The sequence below is a fragment of the Ranitomeya imitator genome, chromosome 2, assembly GCF_032444005.1.
Source record: "Ranitomeya imitator isolate aRanImi1 chromosome 2, aRanImi1.pri, whole genome shotgun sequence".
Classification (NCBI taxonomy): domain Eukaryota; kingdom Metazoa; phylum Chordata; class Amphibia; order Anura; family Dendrobatidae; genus Ranitomeya; species Ranitomeya imitator.
In genome coordinates, this window is record NC_091283.1 from 313,771,565 (window position 1) to 313,791,542 (window position 19,978).

At 44.4% G+C, this 19,978-nt stretch overlaps 1 long non-coding RNA gene across 1 annotated transcript; it reads right to left on the reverse strand.

The window, feature by feature from the left end:
• Nucleotides 1-18,641: 18,641 nt before the first annotated feature.
• Nucleotides 18,642-19,743, reverse strand: LOC138663420 (uncharacterized). The gene is made up of 3 exons (XR_011318184.1): nt 19,628-19,743; nt 19,226-19,306; nt 18,642-19,018 (listed from the first exon to the last, which is right to left on the reverse strand). It is a non-coding gene; the product is annotated as an uncharacterized lncRNA (long non-coding RNA).
• Nucleotides 19,744-19,978: the final 235 nt, after the last annotated feature.

Consider the following 19,978-nt stretch of genomic DNA (forward strand, 5'->3'; position numbering starts at 1 on the left):
ATGGCGCCAAAGAGTATATACCGTACAGTTGCTAAGGTGGGGCCCCGACATGGGATACTCACCACACACGGGGATATGAACACACACAAAATGCGCCACACACTACCACGTGCTTGAACACATATTACCCTCAGCACACATTTCACCACAAATACACCAACCTCGCCACATAAAAGTCGAAACACAAAAGTCCCCACTCAAAACTCGCTACGCGCAGAACTCGCCACATGCAAAATCTAGGCTCTTGCAAAACTCGCCACAAGTGCAAAACTCACCTCATGGAAAACTCGCCACACGCAAAACTTGCACACGCGGAAAAATTGCCACATGCACAAAAGTTGCAACACATGCAAAAGTTGCCTCACACAAAACTTGCACATACTCAAAACGCACCACACATAAAACTCGCCACGCACAAAACTCGCCATGCGCAAAACTTGCTGCACACAACTTGCTACACTATCCTGTCACATGCAACTCGACACACAAAAAGCTGCTACACGCATGTTGCCACACAAAACTCATCTCACAAAAGTTGCTACATGCATGTCGCCACACGCAACTCAACACACACAACTTGACAAACGAAACTCGCCCTAAAACACACACAAGTCTGGTATTATCCTTCAAAAATAAAAATCTTATTAATAAGCAGACAAACTACAACAAATGTACCATACAGGAAATACGGCAGCTGTCAGTCACATGACCTGTCTATTATGTGTATGTGTGAGCTAATATATACTGCCAGGGGGAGGGCTTCCTGTTGGCTGGGGATTTATCAGGCTGCCAATTTAGCTTACAAATACTGAGGTAAAAATACTGAGCAAATAACGTGTGAACGAGGTCTAATACAGGAGGAGATGACACACAGGTATATACTATATACAGGGGAGATGACACACAGATATATACTATATACAGGAGAGATGACACACAGGTATATACTATATAGAGGAGGAGATGACATACAGGTACATATATATAAAGGAGGAGATGACATACAGGTATATGCTATATACCGGAGGAGATGACACACAGGTATATACTATATACAGGAGGAGATGACATACAGGTATATGCTATATATAGAAGATGACATGCAGGTATATACTATATACAGGAGATGACACACAGATATATACAGGGGAGATGACACACAGGTATATACTATATACAGGGGAGATGACACACAGGTATATACTATATACAGGAGGAGATGACATACAGGTATATACTATATATAGAAGGAGATGACATTAAGGTATATACTATATACAGGGGAGATGACATACAGGTATATACTATATACAGGAGATGACATACAGATGTATACTATATATAAGGGAGATGACAAACATGTATATACTGAGGTGATGAGGTGAAAATGAGAGGTGTGAGGTGAAAATGAAAAGGTGTGAGTGCAAAATGAGAGGAGTGAGGAAAGATAGTGGAGTGATCAGAAAATGACAGATGTGAGGTTGAAATGACAAGTGTTAGGGGGGAATGAGAGGAGTGAGGGAGAAAATGAGAGGTGTGAGGGAGAAAATGAGAGATGTGAGGGGGAAAATGAAAGATGTGATTGGGAAAATGAGAGGCGTGATGGGAAAATAAGACAAGTGAGGTGCTATAACTAACCACAGATATTTACTATGCCCAGGCAACGCCGGGCTCTTCAGCTAGTCTACCATAAAGAGAAGACTGCATGAAAGTAAATACAGAGGGTTCACTGCACGGTGCAAGCCACTCATAAGCATCAAGAATAAAAAGGCTAGACTGGACTTTGCTAAAAAACAGCTAAAAAAGCCAGCACAGTTCTGGAAGAACATTCTTTGGACAGATGAAACCAAGATCAACCTCTACCAGAATGATGGAAAGAGAAAAGTATGGCGAAGGTGTGGTACAGCTCATGATCCAAAGCATACCACACCATCTGTAAACACACGGCGGAGGCAGTGTGATGGCTTGGGCATGCATGGCTGCCAGTGGCACTGGTTCACTAGTGTTTATTGATGATGTGACACAGGACAGAAGCAGCCAAATTAATTCTGAGGTATTCAGAGCCATACTGTGTGCTCAGATCCAGCCAAACTGATTGGTCGTCGTTTCATACTACAGATGGACAATGACCCAAAACATAAAGCCAAAGCAACCCAGGAGTTTATTAAAGCAAAGAAGTGGAATATTCTTGAATGGCCAAGTCAGTCACCTGATCTCAACCCAATTGAGCATGCATTTCACTTGTTAAAGACTAAACTTCAGACAGAAAGGTCCACAAACATACAGCAACTGAAAACCACCGCAGTGAAGACCTGGCAGAGCATCAAAAAGGAGGAAACACGGCGTCTGGTGATGTCCATGAGTTCAAGACTTCAGGCAGACATTGCCAACAAACGGTTTTCAACCAAGTACTAAAAATGAACATTTTATTTAAAATTATTGAATCTGTCCAATTACTTTTGGTCCCTTTAAAAACAGGGTGGCACATGTTAAGGAGCTGAAACTCCTAAACCCTGCATTCAATTTTAATGTGGATACCCTCAAATGAAAGCTGAAAGTCTGAACTTCAACTGCACCTGAATTGTTTTGCTTAAAATTCATTGTGGTAATGTCTATAACCAAAATTAGAAAAATGTTGTCTCTGTCCAAATATATATGGACCTAACTGTACATCTTGCAGGGCTGTGTGGGCGCACGGCGCGCATGCGCTGTGCCGTCGCTGTGGGGAGGCGCTCTCTCGCTGCGTTGCGTCGTCCTGGTTACCTGCCCGGTCACATGACCGGGGCATGTGACCGGATGACGCGCACACTGAGCGCGGTCCCTTCAGTGACATCGCATCATGGCGTCGGTGCGCGATTACACACACACATGCCGGCAATAGAGTACTATCAGGTTGATATAAAAAGATCATTACAGCAATGGCTCCGTACCTCCTGACGAAGCTGTTATATGGCGAAACGCACGTCGAGGTGTGCCTTGGCTGAGGCGACTCCCCCTCCTCTTGGTCTTGAACATGACTGCAGGTAAATAATTATTATATGCGATTAATCGTGTTGGTCTTGCTAGCCTCATGACAACTTAAGGTCAGATTGTTTCTTATGTATAGCAAGACGATCCAGGTATATACTTTTTGTAATACTGTGGGCTAGCTTTATCATGGGCATGGTTTTCGTACCAGTGTATATATGTGGTTACACATTTCTGTTCCACACACAGTGACCAAGTGGGGAGCCACTTCAGTTCCTGTGTTATGATCTGGTGGCCTAGGAGCAGCATGAGACGTACTCTGGAGAAGGTGGTACCTGTACTGACCGCAGACCCTGAACTTAGCACCGCAACTAGAAGTAGCCGTGGGATGTACCTAACACTCCCTAGACATCTCGACACAGCCGGAGGACTAATTAACCCTAGAGATAGAAAAGGGAAAACTATCTTGCCTCAGAGAAAATCCCCAAAGAATAGTCAGCCCCCCACAAATATTGACTGTGAGAGGAGAGGAAAAAGACATACGCAGACTGAAATCAGGATTTAGCACAGGAGGCCATTCTAGCTAAAAAGAAAGAATAGGACAGAGTACTATGCGGTCAGTATTAAAACAGTAGAAAATATCCACCACGGAAAATACAAATCTCCACATCTGACTAAAGACATGGAGGGTAAATCTGCATCTCCAGAGACACAGCTTGGCTGCAAAAATCCTTCACAGACAAAGCTGGACAAGACAAAACATGAAAATGCACTGAACTATAAGGTCCACAGCCTGTGGACAGCAAAAACAAAGCCAGAACTTATCTTTGTAGAAAAGAACAGCAAACAGGAGAGACCAGGTATGGATTTGAATCCTCCAAAAACAATGGACAACTGGCACTGACTAAAGGATAAAGCAAGACTAAATAGCCCAGTCCAAATTGCAAAAAGTGGACACACCTGATAAATGCTGTGATCCAAAGACAGCAGCACTACCACTCATAACCACCGGAGGGAGCCCAAGAGCAGAATTCACAACAGTACCCCCCCCTTGAGGAGGGGTCACCGAACCCTCACCAGAGCCCCCAGGCCGATCAGGACGAGCCAAATGAAAGGCACGAACCAAATCGTCAGCATGAACATCGGAGGCAACAACCCAAGAATTATCCTCCTGGCCATAACCCTTCCATTCGACCAGATACTGAAGCTTCCGCCTCGAAAAACGAGAATCCAAAATCTTCTCAACCACATACTCCAACTCCCCATCAATCAACACCGGGGCCGGAGGATCAACAGGGCACCACATACTTCCGCAACAAAGATCTATGGAAAACATTATGGATGGAAAAAGAGGCTGGAACGGCCAAACGAAAAGACACTGGATTGATAATCTCAGAAATCCTATAAGGACCAATAAACCGAGGCTTGAACGTAGGGGAAGAAACCTTCATAGGAACATGACGGGAAGACAACCAGACTAAATCCCCAACCTGAAGCCGGGAACCAACACACCGACGACGGTTAGCAAAATGCTGAGCCTCCTCCTGAGACAACACCAAATTGTCCACCACATGAGCCCAAATTTGCTGCAGCCTGTCAACCACAGAATCCACACCAGGACAATCAGAAGGCTCAACCTGCCCTGAAGAAAAACGAGGATGAAAACCAAAATTACAAAAAAAAGGCGAAACCAAGGTAGCAGAACTAGCCCGATTATTAAGGGCAAACTCGGCCAATGGCAAGAAAGCCACCCAATCATCCTGATCAGCAGACACAAAGCATCTCAAATAAGTTTCCAAGGTCTGATTAGTTCGCTCGGTTTGGCCATTTGTCTGAGGATGAAATGCGGAAGAAAAAGACAAATCAATGCCCAGCCTAGCACAAAAGGCCCGCCAAAACCTAGAGACAAACTGGGAACCTCTATCGGACACAATATTCTCTGGAATGCCATGCAAACTAACCACATGCTGAAAAAACAACATAACCAAATCAGAAGAGGAAGGCAATTTAGGCAAAGGTACCAAATGAACCATCTTAGAAAACCGGTCACAAACCACCCAGATAACCGACATCCTCTGGGAAACAGGAAGATCTGAAATAAAATCCATAGAAATATGCGTCCAAGGTCTCTCAGGGATCGGCAAAGGCAGAAGCAACCCACTAGCGCGGGAACAGCAAGGCTTAGCCCGCGCACAAATCCCACAGGACTGCACAAAAGAACGCACATCCCACGACAAAGAAGGCCACCAAAAGGACCTACCAACTAAATCTCTGGTACCAAAAATCCCAGGATGGCCAGCCAACACAGAACAATGAACCTCAGAAATCACTTTACTAGTCCATCTATCAGGAACAAACAGTTTCCCCACTGGACAGCGGTCAGGTTTATTAGCCTGAAATTCCTGAAGAACCCGTCGTAAATCAGGGGAGATGGCAGAGAGAATCACCCCTTCCTTCAGAATGCCGACCGGCTGAAGAACCCCAGGGGAATCAGGAAAAAAACTCCTAGAGAGGGCATCAGCCTTAACATTCTTAGAACCCGGAAGATACGAGACCACAAAATCAAAACGGGAGAAAAACAGGGACCATCGAGCCTGTCTAGGATTCAGTCGTTTGGCAGACTCGAGGTAAATCAGATTCTTATGATCGGTCAGGACCACAATACGGTGCTTGGCCCCCTCAAGCCAATGTCGCCACTCCTCAAATGCCCACTTCATAGCCAACAACTCCCGATTGCCGACATCATAATTGCATTCCGCAGGCGAAAACTTCCGAGAAAAGAAGGCACACGGTTTCATCAAGGAACCATCAGAATTCCTCTGAGACAAAACGGCCCCTGCCCCAATCTCAGACGCGTCAACCTCAACCTGAAATGGAAGAGAAACATCCGGCTGACGCAACACAGGGGCAGAAGTAAATCGGCGTTTAAGCTCCTGAAAGGCAGAAACAGCCGCGGAGGACCAATTCGTCACATCAGCGCCTTTCTTCGTCAAATCGGTCAGAGGTTTAACCACACTGGAGAAGTTGGCAATGAAACGACGATAAAAATTAGCAAAGCCCAAGAGTTTCTGAAGGCTCTTCACAGATGTGGGCTGAATCCAATCATGAATGGCCTGAACCTTAACCGGATCCATTTCTATAGATGAGGGAGAAAAAATGAAGCCCAAAAAAGAAACCTTCTGCACTCCAAAGAGGCACTTCGACCCCTTCACAAATAAAGCATTATTACGGAGGATCTGAAATACCATCCTGACCTGTTTCACATGAGACTCCCAATCATCGGAAAAAATCTAAATATCATCCAAATATACAACCATGAATTTATCAAGATAACTCCGAAAGATATCATGTATGAAGGACTGGAACACAGATGGGGCATTAGAGAGTCCGAATGGCATCACAAGGTATTCAAAATGGCCTTCGGGCATATTAAATGCAGTTTTCCATTCGTCACCCTGCTTAATACGAATAAGATTATATGCCCCTCGAAGGTCAATCTTAGTAAACCAACTAGCCCCCTTAATCCTAGCAAACAAATCAGTAAGCAAAGGCAAAGGGTATTGAAATTTGACCGTGATCTTATTCAAGAGGCGATAATCAATACAGGGTCTCAAGGAGCCATCCTTCTTGGCAACAAAAAAAAAAACCTGCTCCCAATGGTGAAGAAGATGGCCGAATATGCCCTTTCTCCAAAGACTCCTTAATATAGCTCCGCATGGCGGCATGTTCTGGCACAGACATGTTGATAAGTCGGCCCCTAGGGAACTTACAACCTGGAATCAAGTCTATAGCACAATCACAGTCCCTATGCGGTGGAAGGGAACTGGATTTGGGCTCATCGAATACATCCTGGAAATCTGACAAAAACTCAGGAATTTCAGAAGAGGGGGAAGAGGAAATTGACATCAAAGAAACGTGACCATGAACCCCCTGACAACCCCAACTAGTCACAGACATAGATTTCCAATCTAACACCGGATTATGTACCTGTAACCATGGAAAACCCAGCACAATATCATCATGCAAATTATGCAACACCAGAAAACGACAATCTTCCTGATGGGCTGGCGCCATGCGCATGGTCAGCTGTGTCCAAAACTGAGGTTTATTTATAGCCAACGGTGTAGCATCAATCCCCCTTAAAGGAATAGGTTCCGCAAAGGCTGCAAGGGGAAACCACAACGTCTGGCAAATTCCAAGTCCATTAAGTTCAGAGCGGCGCCTGAATCCACAAACGCCATGACAGAAAATGACGATAATGAGCAGATCAAGGTCACAGATAACAGAAATTTAGGTTGATGGTAACAGAACTAGCGACTCTCTTTGTACGCTTAGGGCAATCAGAAATGACATGAGAAGCGTCGCCACAATAAAAACACAACCTATTGAGACGTCTGAAACCTTGTCGTTCCGTTTTAGACTGAATCCTATCACATTGCATAAGCTCAGGACCTTTTCCTGAAGATAATGCCATATCACGCACAGCCCTGCGCTCCCGCAAGCGCCGGTCAATCTGAATGGCCAAAGACATAGAATCACTCAGATTGAAAGGTGTGGGAAACCCTACCATAACATCCTTAACGGATTCAGAAAGACCCTTTCTGAAAATTGCCACCAAAGCATCATCATTCCATTTAGTCAGCACAGACCATTTTCTGAATTTCTGACAAAACAATTCAGCCGCCTCTTGCCCCTGAGATAGGGCCAACAAGGTCTTCTCAGCTTGATCCACAGAATTAGGCTCATCATACAATAACCCCAATGCTTGAAAGAAAGAATCAACATTAAGCAAAGCAGGATTGCCAGATTCCAGGGAAAATGCCCAATCCTGTGGGTCACCACGCAGCAGGGAAATAACAATTTTAACCTGCTGAATGGAATCACCAGAAGAACGGGGTTTCAGAGCAAAAAAACAGTTTACAGTTATTTTTAAAGCAAAAAAAATTTGGACCTGTCCCCAAAAAACAAATCAGGAGTTGGAATTCTAGGCTCTAAAGCCGGAGTCTGAATGATATAATCGGAAATACCCTGTACTCTAGCAGCAAGTTGGTCCACACGAGAAACCAATTCCTGAACCTCCATGCCAGCGCCTAACTCCTGAGCCACCCAGAGGTAAAGAGGGAAGGAAAGACAAAACAGACTACAGAAAAAAAATGGCTCAGCACTTTCCTTCCCTTCTTCTGAGATGCGTTTAACTCATTGTTGGCCAGTTGTACTGTTATGATCTGGTGGCCTAGGAGCAGCATGAGACGTACTCTGGAGAAGGTGGTACCTGTACTGACCGCAGACCCTGAACTTAGCACAGCAACTAGAAGTAGCCGTGGGATGTACCTAACACTCCCTAGACATCTCGACACAGCCGGAGGACTAATTAACCCTAGAGATAGAAAAGGGAAAACTATCTTGCCTCAGAGAAAATCCCCAAAGAATAGTCAGCCCCCCACAAATATTGACTGTGAGAGGAGAGGAAAAAGACATACGCAGACTGAAATCAGGATTTAGCACAGGAGGCCATTCTAGCTAAAAAGAAAGAATAGGACAGAGTACTATGCGGTCAGTATTAAAAGACTAGAAAATATCCACCACAGAAAATACAAATCTCCACATCTGACTAAAGACATGGAGGGTAAATCTGCATCTCCAGAGACACAGCTTGGCTGCAAAAATCCTTCACAGACAAAGCTGGACAAGACAATACGTGAAAATGCACTGAACTATAAGGTCCACAGCCTGTGGACAGCAAAAACAAAGCCAGAACTTATCTTTGTAGAAAAGAACAGCAAACAGGAGACCAGGTATGGATGTGAATCCTCCAAAAACAATGGACAACTGGCACTGACTAAAGGATAAAGCAAGACTAAATAGCCCAGTCCAAATTGCAAAAAGTGGACACACCTGATAAATGCTGCGATCCAAAGACAGCAGCACTACCAATCATAACCACCGGAGGGAGCCCAAAAGCAGAATTCACAACATTTCTGGCTCTGTTAGGACACCGCAATGTTCAGTGTTGTGATCAGGTGACCTTGGAGCAGCATGAAAACTTTCACTGGAGTAAGTGGTAACTATACTGACCGCAAATCCTGATCTTAACACCGCAACTAGAAGTAGCTGTGGGGTGTGCCTAACAAAACCTAGACACCTCATCACAGCCGGAGGACTAAATACCCCTATAGATGGAAATAGGAAATCTACCTTGCCTCAGAGCAGAACCCCAAAGGATAGGCAGCCCCCCACAAATATTGACTGTGAGCAGTAGAGGAAAAGACACACGTAGGCAGGAAACAGGATTTAGCAAAAGAGGCCACTCTAGCTAAAATAGGAAAGTATAGGACAGGATACTAAGCGGTCAGTATTAAAATCCTTCCAAAAATATCCACAGCAGAAAATACTAAACTCCACCATCTAACTAAAGATGTGGAGCGTATATCTGCAACTCCAGAGAATCCAACAAGACTGAAAAAACACTGACACAGTCTAAGCTGGACAAGAAAAAACAAATGAATAGCACAGAATATAAGCACACAGCTTGTGTGCCACAGAAAAAGAAACAGACACTTATATTTGCTGAATTGGCAGCTAAGCAGGAGAAACCAGAAAGAGATAGCAGATACACCTGGCCAGGACTGTGACTCAGAGACAACTGCATTCCCACCTTCAACCACTGGAGGGAACCCAAAAGCAGAATTCACAACAGTTCAGTAATTGAATCTCACCATGTTATTGTATGTTTAATGTTGTTTTAATATATTTTTGCAATTAAAGTATTGTTTTTATTGGAAACAGAATTGAGATCCAGTCTCTTCATATTTCTCCATTGGTGCCCATTAGGCCTACACAGTCCCTACAATCCCCAGAGTAGCGAGAAAGTGGATAGATCGAATGGGACACTTAAGAACAGGATGTTGAAAGTTGCCCAAGACACGCAAACCATGGCATGAGACACTCCCAATCTCACTACTTAGTGTAAGGCACACTCCCAGAGGCCTAGAAAAGCTGTCACCATATGAAATTTTGTTTGGGTCTAGTCCCAGGTTAGGGGTATTCTTTTCCTCAGCAGCTGACTATGTAATATGATACTTTGTCTGCTTATGTAATTGAACTCACCAAGAAACTTGCTAACATCCATTCTCGAGTTTTTTCTTCATTGCCAGATCCAGATTCAGTGTCCGGTACGCACTCCTTGAAGCCAGGAGACTGGTTGTTGGTGAAAAACGTTTGTAAGGAGAACACCACTTGATCCCAGATCTGATGGTCCTGTCCAAGTGCCACTGATGACACCAACCTCTGTGAAGCTGGAGGCTCCACACATCGCATTGCAAGAACGCTCCCCTACCAGAAGTTGACACCCAAGCCAGAACGATGTTGTGGATGCCATGCCTGACCGAATAGATGACCGACCTGATAAAGAATACACTACACATGCTATTGACTAAGAGACTGATTGCAACAAACCCTCGTTAGGGACAGATCTCCTGACCGCCCATTTGCGAAAAGTCTGTACGGTGTAGAGTGTAGGCGCTAGGCTTGCATGAGTTCGCCGGCAGCACAAGAGAGTTGCAGCGCATTGGGACAGGAGGCTAGGATTAGGGCAAGTGATATCTAAGGGGGCTTGTGATAGAAATATTTATATCATGTAGATCTCACTTGCATGTATACTCCTCTATAATCATATATACTCTTATAAACGCAAATATATCTATATACACTATAATCAATTGCTTAAAATGACTGACATAAACTGATATAAGCCAGACAGACTGTTCGGTGATTTCCACCAAAAAAAGCGGAAGAACTCCAGATGTCTTAAGTGCTCATGAGATGTCTCAACTTTGTCCTAGATGCAGAGATACATTTTAGTTGCTTAATCAGCAATCATATGTGCATTAATAACAATATTCCATATATATTCAGATAACCAATAACAGAGGAGCTAGACAATATGGTAATTAAGTAACCACCCCTAACCACTCCTTTCTATATGCAATTCTAAAACTATGTATCAGGAAATAAAGTATCAGTATTGATGGAATGTTATGGACACAATGTTGTGCAGTCTCATTCCTTGAGCGCTCAAAATACTCAGTCTTATTGGGAATGGCCGCAGCACACACATAAGGATAGATTTATCCAACCCAAATTTCCATATCAGCACCATGCACATGCGACGTGACAACATGCAACATGTGACAACATGCAAGATGCAACATGCGACGACATGCAAGATGCGACATGCACCATGCACATTAGACATTCAACATGTGACGATATGCAACATGTGACAACATACAAGATGCGACATGCGGCAACATGCAACATGTGACAACATGCAAGATGCGACTACATGCACCATGCGACATTCACCATGCGACATGACATGCAACATGTGACGACATGCACTAAGCAACATGCAACATGTGACAACATGCAAGATGTGACATGCAACATGCACATGTGACGACATGCAATATGCACCATGCGACATGCACATGCGAAGGCATGTACCATGTGACGACATGCACCTTGCGACGACATGCACATGCGACATGCACCGTGCGACGCTGTGCGACATGCACCATGTGACATGCACCATGCGTCGACATGCACCATGCGACATGCACCATGCGGCGACATGCAACATGCGACATGCAACATGCCACATACAGTACATACATACAACATACATATAGACATACAGTACATATAACATAGATTACATACTCACCATCACTTGTCACTTTGATCCCCGAAGCCAGTGTCACCTGTAAAAAATTTTTAAATAATAAACAAACAATATACTCCCTGATCCGCAGATATCCAATTAAAACGAGTGTCCCACGACAATCTCCCGTGGAGAGCAGCAACATCATCTGATGTGACCGCTCTCCAGGGGCTCCAGGAATACAATGATGGAAGGTATCCTTCCATAATGTATTCCCCACAATGTATTCCTACGCCCCTGTGAGAAAATAGTCTCTAGTCTCACTTATGGCATTGCTGGGTGAGAAATTTTCCCACGCAGCAATTGCCATAAAATGAGGCTTTGTCCTAAGGTAACCTCTCAGTGATGCACTGCAAAAGCCATTGTCTCCTGTCAGTGTGTCACTGAGGGCCCTATCGAGCATTGACATCACCCGATGTCACTGTTCTATAGGGGAGATCGTCGTGGGACAATCGTTATTAATAGGACTATGGCGGACAGGTAGTATACGGTTTATTATTTTACTTTTTTTACGTCTTTTTTTAACTCTTTCACTACTATAGGATTAATAATGGATAGGCGTCATATTGACGCCTCTCCATTATTAACCCGGCTGAATGTCACCTTACAATAGCAAGTTGACATTAACCCCCTATTACCCCATATGCCACCGCTACACAGGAGTGGGAAGAGAGGGGCTAAGTGCCGGAACTGGCGCATCTCACAAATGCGCCATTTCTGGGGCGGCTGCGGATTGGTATTTGTAGCCAGGGGGGCCAATATCCATGGCCACTCTCTAGGCTATGAATATCAGCTCGCAGCTGTCTGCGTAGCCTTTCTGGCTATAAAATATAGGGGGACCCCACGTCATTTTTTTTGGGGGGGTCCCCCTATTTTAATAGCCAGTAAAGGCTATGCAGACAGCTGCGGGCTGATATTCATAGCCTGGGAGGGGCCATGGGTATTACCCCCTTCCCAGGCTACAAATATTGGTGCCCGGCCGTCTGCTTTCCCTATCTGGCGCAGAAAATTGCGCGGGAGCCCGCGCCATTTTTTTTCGCCTTTTTTTAACTGAAACATATTGTTCATTATCCCCTTTCTGCCAGCTGACGGAATAGTACGTCAGCTGGCAGTATCCCCCGCTTTGAGGAGGACTTCGGCGGTGAGCCCACTTCAAAGCTGCAACATGTCAGCTGTTTTCAATACAAATTAAAAATTTACATGATTGCTAAACTGCGTAGTGAGAAAAAAAATCAAAAGCCAAAATTGTTTTTTTGGTTGCTGCGACATTGCATTAAAACGCAATAACGGGCGATCAAAAGAACGTATCTGCACAAAAGTGGTATCATTAAAAACGTCAGCTCGGCACCCAAAAAATTAGCCCTCACCCAACCCGATATCTCAGAAAATATAGACGCTACGGGTATCGGAAAATGGCGCAATTATTTTATTTATTTTTAGCAAAGTTTGGATTTTTCTTTCACCACTTAGATAAAAAAATAACCTAGACGTGTTTGGTGTCTATGAACTCGTAATGACCTGGAGAATCATAATGGTAGGTCAGTTTTATGCTGTGTGCACACGTTGTAGATTTGGGTGCAGAAAAATCTGCATCTCCTTGCAGAAAACGCAGCTGCACGGTTTTGATGTGGGTTTTTTGTGTGGTTTTGATGCAGTTCTTGGTGCGGTTTTTGGTGCATTTTTTGCGTGGTTATGATGCAGTTTTTGGTGCAGTTTTGATGCATTTTTAAATTTTTCTTTGGTGCGGCTTTTGTGCGTTTTTGTAAGCTAAGTAAAGATGTATTATTGAAGAAAAAAAAGGTTTGTGATGTCATTATTGTCCAACCTCCTCTTTTACATTTGTCCAACCCGCACTCAATTACACACAGATAGATGATGGATGAAATGGATAGACAGATCTACATATAGATAGATCTATAGATGCATACATCTATCTATTCATAGCCCCGCACACATCCGAACAGCCCCGCACACACCCGAACAGTCCCACAGACCCCGCACACACCTGAACAATCCCGCACAGCGCCGCACACATCCAAACAGCCCGCAGACCCCACCCGCTCACACCTGAACAGTCCCGCACACACCCGAACAGCCAGGCACACACCCGCACAGCCCTGCACACATCCGAACAGCCCTGCACACACCCGAACAGTCCCGCAGACCCCGCACACACCTAAACAGTCCCGCACAGCGCCGCACACATCCGAACAGCCCGCCTACCCCGCCCGCTAACACCTGAACAGTCCCGCACACACCCGAACAGCCCGCAGACCCCATCCGCACACACATACACGCACACAGTCACAGCCCACACACTTCCCTCCTCCCGAACTTCAGTGTTTCTCGGACCCACATCCGCAGCAGAACTGCAGATCTTTTTTACATCTGCGGTTTTGCTGCAGATGTGTCCGACTCCATGAACGTCTAAGGGTGCAGAAACGCTGCAGTTCGGCACAAAAGAAGAGACATGCTGCGGAAAAAGAAGCTGCGTTTCGGTGCGGCCTTTTCCGCAGCATGTGCACAAGTCTGTGTCCACACAGTCTTAGCATTTAGTGAACCTAGCAAAAAAGCCAAGCAAAAAAACAAATGTGGGATTGCACTTTTTTTGCAATTTCATCACACTTTGATTTATTTTCACATTTTCTGTTACACGATATGGTAAAACCAATGGTGTCGTTCAAAAGTAGAACTTGTCCCACAAAAGACAAGGCCTCACATGGCCATATTGACCGAAACATTATGGCTCTGGAAAGAAGGGGAGCGATAAATGAAAAAAGCTCCAGGGGTGAAGGGGTTTAGAAACATGGATATGGACATATCTATGGGAATAGATATATAGATATATCTGTATGTACCTATCTATCCCATATCTATCTATTATCTATCTATCTATCTGTAATGGAGTGTGGGTTGGACAAATGTAAAAGAGGAGGTTGGACAGAAATGACATCACAAATCTTTTTGAAGCGAGAGGAGGGAGGGGTTTGGGTGTGTTTTTGGAGTGGGTGTGGTAGGTTCGGGCTTAGTGGCAGTGCAATGCATCATGGAACTTGTAGTATTAGAGCATAATAACTCAGGAGAAAGGAAGTTGTCGATTAACCCCATGAGAGCTGGATCCAGCACTGAACATGTGCTGCTACAGCATGATAAAACGTAATATTGCTAAAATAAACACAGTGGATGTTTTCAGTGGCACATAATAGCAAGATTTATGAAGAAAAAAAAACATTATTGTAGTGGACAACTTCTTTAAGGGGTTAAATAGACCAATCATGAGGAATAAGAAGGGGTTGTCCTAGTAGTGGACAACCCTTTTAAGCATCAAAAATCCCACACAGATAGCAGTCATTATTAGCGATGAGCGAGCACTAAAATACTTGAGTGCTCGATATTTGAGTCAACAGGTCCCATGCTCAGCAGACTTTTCCAGGAAGACTGAGGGGGCAGGAAAATTGCTGAAATGGATGAAAACTGTGCTAAATTGGAATGAGAACAGCATGGGGAAGATGGCTGGATGCATCTCTGACTCTCAGGTCGCTTTTGGGATCAATGTTGTCAGAGTATTGCGCCACTTTTAAGGAGTGACAACAAAACATCCAAAAACGAAAATAAAATGTATTTTACAAGTAAAAACATTTGTTCTTGTACATAAGGTAATTTAAAAAGGAGAAAAAATAATCTTCCTTCATCCCTTGGTTTGTGTTTACACGTAGCCTCTTTGCTGCATTTTTCCATTTTGTCATTGCTTTCAATGGTGAAAAAAAAAAACATTCATTGTAAATGTATTTTTAATATTTTAATACTTTATCTGGACATGGGGTGTGTGTCATAGGCTACGTTCACATTAGCGTTGTGCGGGGCAGCGTCAGCGACGCACCGCACAACGCATGCAAAAATGCATGCACAACGCAGCCTTTTGTGACGCATGCATTCATTTTTGCACGATTTTTGGCGCAGAAAAAACTGCATCATGCAGCGTTTTCTGCACCCTGACAGTTGCGGCAAAATGACGCATGCGTCACAAAACGCAAGACAACGCATGTCCATGCGCCCCCCATGTTAAATATAGGGGCGCATGACGCATGCGTCACCGCGGCTGCACCAGACGCTGCCCCGCACAACGCTAATGTGAACTTAGCCTTAGTGAGACACATCCTGTTTAATTTATGAAGGGACTCTGAAAATCATAAATCCTATGCGGATAATGCAAGAACTTCCTTAAATTAGAAGGAAGAGGGACTCTGATACACCCTATATTAGACATTAAGGAGGGTCTCCATAAACATTCTTTTAAATTGTTATTTTAGTGCTTTTATTGCTCTGATCTATAAATTTACATTGTTTTTTTTTGTATATAATTGCATAACTTTTTCTTGTGGAAATAGGGGTTAATGAGTACAGCCCTTTTATCTAACAGTACCTGCCAGTATTTATATGCATGAACAACTAACTGGGCATCTTTCACAATTAAATTAGTGTGAATAGGCGCTAGTTCTACAGTATTTTAACCCCTTTCTGACATTAGACGTACTATCCCGTCGAGGTGGGGTGGGCCCGTATGACCACCGACGGGATAGTACGTCACAAGCGATCGGCCACACTCACGGGGGGAGCGCGGCCGGTTGTCAGCTGCCTATCGCAGCTGACATCCGGCACTATGTGCCAGGAGTGGTCACGGACCGCCCCCGGCACATTAACCCCCGTCACACCGCAATCAAACATGATCGCGGTGTGCCGGCGGTAGAGGGAAGCATCGCGCAGGGAGGGGGCTCCCTGCGGGCTTCCCTGAGACCCCCGCAGCAACGCGATGTGATCGCGTTGATCCGAGGTTCTCCTACCTTCTTCCTCGCTGCAGGCCCCGGATCCAAGATGGCCGCGGCATGAAGGTCCTGCAGGGAGGGAGGTGGCTTACCAAGTGCCTGCTCCGAGTAGGCGCTTGGTAAGCCTGCAGTGCTCTAAGTCAGATCGGTGATCTGACAGAGTGCTGTGCAAACTGTTGTGAATTCTGTTTTGGAGCTCCCTCCTGTGGTCATGAATGGTACTTCGGCGAGTTCTGTCCATGGGCTCCCTCTGGTGGCTGTGAGTGGAGCTGCTGGTTCTGAGATTCCTTCCACAGGTGACCTGGTTTGTTCTTAGGCTCTGCCCTATTTAACTCCACCCTGATCGTTACTCCTGGCCAGCTGTCAATGTTCCTGTGCTGGTTCAGTTCGCTCTTGGATCTTCTGGAGACCTGTCTCTTCATGCAAGAAGCTAAGTCCCCGATTGTTATTTTCTGTTCTTGGTTTTCTAGTCCAGCTTGCTTTCATGATTTTGTCTTGCTAGCTGGAAGCTCTGGGATGCAGGGTGGCGCCTCTGCACCGTGAGTCGGTGCGGGGGTCTTTTTGCTCACTCTGCGTGGTCTTTTGTAGTTTTTTGTGCTGACCGCAAAGTGACCTTTTCTATCCTCTGTCTGTTTAATTAGTCGGGCCTCCCTTTGCTGAAATCTCTTTTCATTCCTATGTTTGTGTATTCCATCTTACTCACAGTCAATATTTGTGGGGGGCTACCTTTTCCTTTGGGGAATTTCTCTGAGGCAAGGTAGGCTTTACTTTCTCCTCTAGGGATAGCTAGTTCTTAGGCTGTGTCATATGGGATAGCTGACGCACCACTGCAATATGCAGATATAATATATAAAGGGGGTGCAAGACTGATGGTGATGGCTAATAATGCAAACTAACAAAAGCACGAGAAACAAGAGCCATCAAAATATCTGCACACCACCAAAGTTATGATAAAAATAATATAAGCTTTATTGGGAACATAATTAAAAACATCTAAAATCACACATAACCTCCGTGCAGACGCCCCTGTGAACACTGTATGCCAAAATATACATAGATATATAAACGTATGAAATCTTCCAGACGTGTCCCTGCCCTCTGCACTTAATATTATTAATGTAACTATATATAGTCAAAATTTGAAATGAACACGCTGTATACAACCATATAACAACAAATATGCACACAGTCAAGTATAATACAAGCCACACAGCATGCAAATAGCATGCAACACCCCACCACAATATGCAGCTTCCAGCAAAAAAAACCCCTATGGACCCAGAGGAGCAGATAAAATAAACTGCCCTAGATATCCAAAGAAAGGGACAGGGGAAGATGTCCAAATATAAACACTGAAATACCCTGCATAGTCTGATCCTAGGAGTGGTCAAAAGGTGAAGATAGTGCTGGAGAAAGCACCATAGGATAAATCCTGCTGCAGGAGGCTGTGAGGCTGAATAGTCACAGGGCAAATGCGACCGGAGGAGAAGCCCAACGCGTGTCGCTGTTCTAGGACAGCTTCGTCAGGGGAAGTAGTGCAAATACCCCCAATAGCGCTTAAATACCTTATAATCAATTGTGTGGTCAGGTCTGGTGTGTGGCTGGCAGAGCATGGGGGCCGGAAAACCGAAAGTGACTCACCAGGAAGAAGGGAAAATGAAAGTGTCCTGAATAACACACTGCACATGTGCCAATGGAAGGTCAAAACAGCTGAATGGATACAGGCAAAAAGCCTGAAGAAACGTAAGTGTTTATGACAGCGCAGCTCCCGGGAGCAGATGTGGTGACAGTCCTGCGATGCATGACTGTCAGCACATCTATGGGCACAAGAGAGGAAGCATACTTGTACAGTCCATAGAGAGAGGCAGCAAGTACACAGCAAGGAAGAGAAAGCAGAACAAATCCTATAAGATTAATATAGAACCAGAAGATTAGATCCTGAAAAAAGATTTTATGATTATGTACATATATATACCAATAAATAAGCACATATATAGATCATAGTGTTATAACATGAAATAAATATATATATATATATGTATTCCGGTGTGCAGACTTCATTAGAACATACAGTACATTGAAGACAGAATTAAATACTATCAAACTATGCCGAATCAGATTATTTCATCAATATATATACAGCATCCTCACAATATATATGGATAACACTTCCATGATATGATATTACACAGGATTACAGGCGGATACTTCAATTGTCCTGTTATGTAGTATATGGTCCAATGGGGAGGAGAAGAATTGGATCCCTCTCCCTTTCCCCCATATAATGTTCCATTTAGGTCCAGAGTCTTTTCCTCTTCTCCGAAGTTTTGTAAAAAAAAAAAAAAAAAAAAAAAAAACATATAAATTCTTCTCCAGACTTCCATATCACAACCAGAGGGAGTCGATGCCACTCAATATGCTGTTCGGGAAATGCATAACTCTATTCCAAACGTCCACCACCACCGCAGAAATCCTGAAGAAGAATAGCCGAGTTATCCCAAAAAACCTGTAAAAAGGAGGTCTTCGTTAATTCCATGGGGCGCCATAGAGTGGAGCTGGCAGATCCAACGGGATTCTACCTGTAGCAATTTCTTATGCAATGTGCCACCCCTATCGGAGGTCCTCAGATGTTCCAAACCAATAACTCTAGTATTGGTATAACTCCCAGCATGATGCGTCAAGTAATGAGCCGCCACCGTAGTAAGGGTCTTACCTTTGCGTCTATCAGCCACCGCTGTATTGATCGTGGAAAAATGTCCCTGAATCCTCCGGCGCAGCTCCTGTGTGGTCTGGCCTACATAGACACGAGGGCAAGTACATATGATGGCATAGATAACATTAGATGTTTTGCAATTAATGTAGGACTTTAATCTATGTGGCGTCTGATCTGTTGGGTTAATAAAGGAATCTCGCGTGGGGTGCATATATGTACATACCGTGCAATTCCCGCACGGAAAAGAACCTTTCAGGACAATACCACGATTCAATTTATGAGTGGGCCTAGAATAATGGCTCCTCGTAAGTATGTCCCTAAAATTGGGAGCCCTTTTTGCGGTCACTAAGGGTGCGTGTCAGCAGTCAGGATTCTCCAGTGATTGTTCAGGATGTCCCTTACCTGGTTCCACTGAGTATGGTATCCGGTAATGAAGCGCACAAATTTGTCCGTTTCCTTCTTTGTAGGGACCAGTAAGGTGTCCTGTGTCTGTATTTTTGCTCTCTGATAGGCCCGAGAGATAAATTTCTTGGGGTAATTCCTCCTCCTAAATCTCTCTGTAAGATCATGGGCTTCCCTACGAAAATCCTCGTCATCGGTACAGTTTTGTCGTGCCCTGAGGAATTGTCCCCTCGGAATGCCATCCCTCGTATGTTTTGGATGGAAGCTACGATACTCCAACAGACTATTAACCGCTGTGGGCTTGCGATAAAGACAAGTAGATAATTTGCCATTCTGACATTTAACCTCAAG